At 45.0% G+C, this 6,000-nt stretch overlaps 1 protein-coding gene and 1 long non-coding RNA gene across 2 annotated transcripts in view; one reads left to right on the top strand and one right to left on the bottom strand.

The window, feature by feature from the left end:
* Positions 1-2,623, bottom strand: part of LRRC28 (leucine rich repeat containing 28) — a 59,156-nt gene extending 56,533 nt beyond the window's left edge. The window contains exon 1 of the mRNA XM_056571840.1: positions 2,470-2,623. The gene's annotated coding sequence lies outside the window, so the exon portion shown is untranslated. The remainder of the gene's footprint in view (positions 1-2,469) is intronic.
* A 1,105-nt stretch (positions 2,624-3,728) lies between these two features.
* On the top strand, positions 3,729-5,672 carry LOC130368328 (uncharacterized). The gene is made up of 4 exons (XR_008892409.1): positions 3,729-3,745; positions 4,750-4,973; positions 5,083-5,117; positions 5,231-5,672. It is a non-coding gene; the product is annotated as an uncharacterized LOC130368328 (long non-coding RNA).
* The last annotated feature ends 328 nt before the right edge of the window (positions 5,673-6,000 follow it).

The following is a 6,000-nucleotide window of genomic DNA, read 5'->3' on the forward strand; positions in this document are numbered from 1 at the left end:
TGACATCTATGGGGGAGATTTATCAAAACCTGTGCAGAGGAAAACTTGCCCAGTTGCCCATAGCAACCAATCAGATTACTTCTTTCATTTTTCACAGGCCTTCATTAAAAATGAAAGAAGCGATCTGATTGGTTGCTATGGGCAACTTGCCAAGTTTTCCTCTGCACAGGTTTTGATAAATCTCCCCCTATGTGTTTTTGCTGATGATGCAGATTTCAGCATTGACATAAAAAAAAAAAAAAAACACATTTGGAACCTGTACCCCTCCCATGTAAGACCATGTGCTTGGGTGGTGTTCAGCCATATCTTTGCTGCTATGTGTGTTAGGCTGGGTCCACACTACGTTTTGTCCCATACGGGAGCGCATACGGCAGGAGGGAGCTAAAACCTCGCGCTCCCGTATGCCATTCACTTCAATGAGCCGACCGGAGTGAAACGTTCGGTCCGGTCGGCTCATTTTAGCGCCGTATGCGCTTATACAACCGGACCTAAAACCGTGGTCGACCACGGTATTAGGTGCGGGGAAAAAGTGCATACAGCTCAAAAATGAGCCTCATCGGCTCATTGAAATGAATTACATACGGGAGCGCACAGAAAGGCATACAGGAGCGCGAGGTTTTAGCTCTCCCCTGCCGTATGAGGGGAAAACGTAATGGGAACCCAGTCTAATTCAGTTATATTGTTATAACTTAAAAACCCCTGATGATTGCAGATCAGTATTCCCTAACCTGTGGCTCTACAGCTGTTTTAAAACTACAACTCCCAGCATGCTCAAAAAGCCTTCATGCTGCAGATCGGTGTTGCCCAACCTGTGGCTCTACAGCTGTTTTAAAACTAAGGGTGCGTCCACACTGAGTAAATGAAGAGTAATTCACGCCGAAAAATTTACGGGCATAAAAAAAAATTTGATTTTCGCACGAAATTTGCGCAGAATTGCCCGCGGACATGGGGGAGAAAGAATTGAAGGGTTTTTCAGCCATTTCCGTGCAAATTGCCCGAATTTTTTTTTTTACCATTGACTTCAATTAATTTCTGCTCGCGGATTCCGCTTGAAGAATGAACATGTTCTTTCTTCAAGCGGAACGGAATTCAGCGTCGGAATTCCGCTGGCAGAATTTCGGCAGTGTGAACAGGACAGCAGAAAAAACATTAAAGTCAATGGGCAGAGGAGATGAGCATTAATTTAGTGCGGAGAATTCAAGAGGAAATACTCAAGTAAATTCCGCGTGAATTACTCAGTGTGAACGCACCCTAAGGGTGTGTTCACACCGAGTAAAATGAACGGAATCTCCGCTCACAGAACGCCGCAAGCAGAGATTGCATCTGGCGGCCGCCACCTAAATAGTAAGGCGGTAGGACCACGTGGCACTACTCCGCCACCGTTGATGGCTATGCAGTGCTTGCAGACTTCTGCGCAAAGAATGAATATGTTCTTTGCGCAGATAAATTTCAGCGGCGGAATAAAGTCCGCCGCTGAAATTCCACATCGTGAACGGGTCCGCGGAAGACCCATTCACGCTGGTGTTAGGAGTTCACACCGCGGCATTCCAACGGCAATTCAGCGCTAATTACTCAGTGTGAATGCACCCTAAAACTCCCAGCACGCTAAAATAGCCATCGTGCTACAGATGTGTTTTCCAACTTGTGGCTCTTCAGTAGAGATGAGCGAACTTACAGTAAATTGGATTCGTCACAAACTTCTTGGCTCGGCAGTTGATGACTTATCCTGCGTAAATTAGTTCAGCCTTCAGGTGCTCCGGTGGGCTGGAAAAGGTGGATACAGTCCTAGGAAAGAGTCTCCTAGGACTGTATCCACCTTTTCCAGCCCACGGGAGCACCGGAAAGCTGAACTAATTTATGCAGGAAAAGGCATCAACTGCCGAGCCGAGAAGTTCATGACGAATCAAATTTACTGTAAGTTCGCTCATCTCTACTCTTCAGCTGTAACATAACTACTACAACTCCCAGCATGCTTTGGACAGCCTTTATGCTGCAGATCAGTGTTCCCCAAACTCAGGCACTCCACCTGTTGCAAAACTACAACTCCCAGCGTGCCCAGGATGCTGAAGGGAAATGTAGGTTTGCAACAGCTGGAGAGCCGCGGGTTAGATAACACTGCTGGAGATGAATCCAGGCACCAAGGCAGTGTTTGCCAACCAGGGTGACTCCAGCTGTTGCAAAACTACAACTCCCAGCATGCCTGGACAGCCAAAGGCTGTCCAGGCATGCTGGGAGTTGTAGTTTTGCAACACCTGGAGGCACCCTGGTTGGGAAACATTGCTCCAAGGAGCTATTTGCCATTTCTTCCTGGGCAGCCCAATCTGCTCAAATGGACTGTAACAACATACGGGCATAAGAGCGCTACTGTAACCCTATGAATGCACAGCTGATGTACCAAAGACGCATAATGTGAATACCATGAAAACCGCCAGTTAACCTCACACTCACATCCCTGACAAACCTACTCACCTTTTTATTGCTCTTGAAGTCCTGACAGATAAATTAGCACCGGCCATGAAACCCTCGTCCTGATTGGTCTTGGGGGCAGTACCGTAATCCCATTGGTTGGAGCATGGAGTGGGCGGGTTTAACCAGAGACCAATGGTGTTTAGGATAGCATATAGAACGTTGATAACTGAGCGCTGATTGGTTGTACGACGCAGCGGCTCCGAAGGTTACCAGTCTCCTATTGGTCGCAGCTACTAGCTCGGTGTTTCGTTTAGCTGAATGTAATTGGTTGTTTTTGTTTGATTGGCAGCGTATCAAGCCTATTAAAACTTACAATACTAATTAGGAAAACAAAGCAGTTTGTTGCGGATCTGACGAGTCACGTGTACAGCGGGTGATCGGCGTCCTGTGCGCTGAGTCTGACGCTCACCTATGTTCCATGCTGAGAGTAGTAGTTCGCGGAATGAATAAGCGGCCTCTTATTTACAGTTGCGTGCTATAGAGTCTGTACACGTGTTTATACTCCGCTCTGCAGTTTACTGCAGTCATTAACCCCTTAGGGACTCAGCCTATTTTCACCTTAAAGGGGTAGTCCAGTGGTGAAAAACGTATCCCCTATCCTAAGGATAGCGGATAAGTTTGAGATCGGGGGGGGGGGTCCGACCGCTGGGGCCCCCTGTGATCTCTCTGTACGGGGGCCAGGCTCTCCGGCCAGATAGCGGGTGTCGACCTCCGCATGAAGAGGCGGCCGACACGCACCCTCAATACATCTCAATGGCAGAGCCGGAGATTGCAGAAGGCAGCGCTTCGGCTCTGCCAAAGAGTTGTATTGAGGGGACGTGTCGGCCGCCGCTTCGTGCGGAGATTGACACGCCCCCTTCCAGCGGGCTGTGGGGGCTCCGTACAGGAGATCGCGGGGGGCCCCAGCGGTCGGACCCCCACGATCTGCAACTAAGGATAGGGGATAAGTTGTTCACCACTGGGTTCATCACTGGACTACTCCTTTAAGGACTCAGCAAATTTTCGTTTTTGCATTTTCGCTTTTTCCTCCTTCCTTTCTAAATATCATAACAATTTTGCACCTACAGACCCATATAAGGGCTTGTTTTTTGCATCACCAATTGTACTTTGTAATTACATCACTTATTTTAGAATATAACCTGTGGCGAAACCAAAAAAAAAAGAAGCCATTTTGTAATTTTGGGGGCTCCCGTTTCTACGCAGTGCAATATTTGGTGAAAATGACACTTTATCTTTATTCTGTAGGTCCATACGGTTACAAGGATACCCAATTTATGTAGGTTTTATTTTATTTTAATACTTAAAAAAAATTATAAACTACATGCACCAAAATTAGTATGTTTAAAATTGGCATCTTATGACCCCTATAACTTTTTTTCTTTTTCAGTGTACGGGGTGGTAACCCTCTATATGATTACTAAATCTTATCCCAGATCATTGGTTGCTAGGGACAACAACTGATTTCTGCGAAGTCCCATACACTATACCGTTAACTATTCTCTCCCTGGCTACTCATGACTTGTACATAAGTTGGCAGCTACCTGTTTTTGGATAGCTTTATCTCTAACCTGGTCGCTATGGGTGAGGATTCGCCCCTGGTCGTCATTGGTTGCCTATTCTAAGACTACTAGGCAAATTAACTGCCCCCTTTATGATTTGATATATTTGCACTAGTTGCTAGGGATGATAGCAATGCCCCTCCACTCTGGAGTGCAATCCATCCAAGACTACTAGGCAATCTACCTGTTTGCTATGTGTTTTGATATCTGTGTACTGGTTGCTAGGGACGACAGCAATGCCCCTCGATTCTGGAGTGCAACCTAGTAAATTCTGACTCCTTTACTACACTATAGCATATGTCAGTAACTCTTCCTGGCCACCTAGGGGGGGTTATTCTACCATATTCCCCCTTTGGTTGCTAGGGACGATGACCATAGTCTCTGGCCCTTTAAGACTATTCCTATGCATTAACACTTAGGGTCTAGTTTGATAAATTAAACTTTTTCTAACAATGATCACATTTAATAGATCTAATACAAAATAATGCGGCGGAGTAGACTATTGTTTTTTTTTTTTTTTATAATGAATGTGGGTTTATTTGACCCAAAAGTAGTGACAAGCGGTGATACAATACTGTAATGGTAGCAGAGGTATTGATGCTGTACTGTATGAGTCTTTCCTGATTCAGTGCACAAGTTCTGGCCAGCAGCTTTTGGACTTTTACCTCACTTTTAGATCCCTATTTAGCCAGAATCTGTTTGTTCTTTTTGTATCTATAAGCACTAGCGACGCCGCTGCTGTCAGTTACGCTAATGACCCGATCTGTGGATTGAATGAGAGGTCTCGCCCCTTGTCTGCGTCAGAGGGACGGGACCTGTATGACAGCAGAGGGCTGTGCCGCAATGTGCAGCGAGACGCCGGTGTGCCTACTCAGCACGTCTATCCGGACACCGTGCCGTTTCACTCTGCCACAGCAGAGGTTTACCTGATAACTCTGGATGTCTGTAAGTACATATGGCTGCGAGTTTTACATATGATGGGCAGCGGGCGTACTTAATGTAGACACATGTTCTTTGGTTACTGAGTGGATTACTTTTTACTCCATCTATACAGATCCCCTTTATTGGTCTTAAGCTGTAGTCAGGACCGTGAGTATTTGCCAGTCTTTTCTATCTAATTGTGTGAGACCCTGCAGGAGGGGTAAGTGTTTGATGTACCTGACCTTAATGTCGATATATTCTCTGTCTGTCTTCTCTTGCAGGTATCAGCATTTGACTACACAGCGCTATTATATGTTTACCTGGGGATGACGTCTTTCTTGTCATGATCATATGGACATGAGTTTGCTGAAAATTTCCATTATGAATTGTTTATTCTAAGTCATATGTAATAGGCTTTATTATAAGCCCCTTTTCTATATAACTAGCCATTCTTTGTAACGGTGTGAGGATTGGCACACCTGGAAATATTGTATTCCCCTGATGAAGTGTGGGGAATCCTATGCTTGATCCATCCCCCATACAGAAACGCGTTGGGACAGGGACAACCTTTTGGCTCAAATTTGGCATTACTAGCTAATTAAGAAATCTCTATACTTTTTTCATATGACATTTGTCGCTTGTGATACTATAAACATCCTTTTGCTACTGGATGTAGTGTAATATATCTTTCACTGATTATTGACAATTTTGAATTGTGTGGTCCATTCCAGTGACCAATGTGTATCACCTCTGCTTGGTGACTCCGTATTATGTTATGTTTTGTCTTTTGTAGTAGAACACTTGATACTTATATTTTATTTAGCATATAATTAAAAGCTAAGTTTTATACAGCACCCCTGTTCCTTTTGGAACAACACTTTTTCTAAATTGCTCCAAGCCTGAGCTACAGGCTTGAGCAATCGAGCCCCTAGAACACTGATCCATGCAAAGCTATGGCTTTGCAGGGATCAGCGTAAAAGATCAGTGTGTGCAGTATTATAGATCCCTATAGGAGCTATAACACTGCAAAAGAAAAGTGAAAAAAAAAAGT

The sequence above is a fragment of the Hyla sarda genome, chromosome 4 (assembly GCF_029499605.1).
Source record: "Hyla sarda isolate aHylSar1 chromosome 4, aHylSar1.hap1, whole genome shotgun sequence".
In the NCBI taxonomy this organism is placed as follows: domain Eukaryota; kingdom Metazoa; phylum Chordata; class Amphibia; order Anura; family Hylidae; genus Hyla; species Hyla sarda.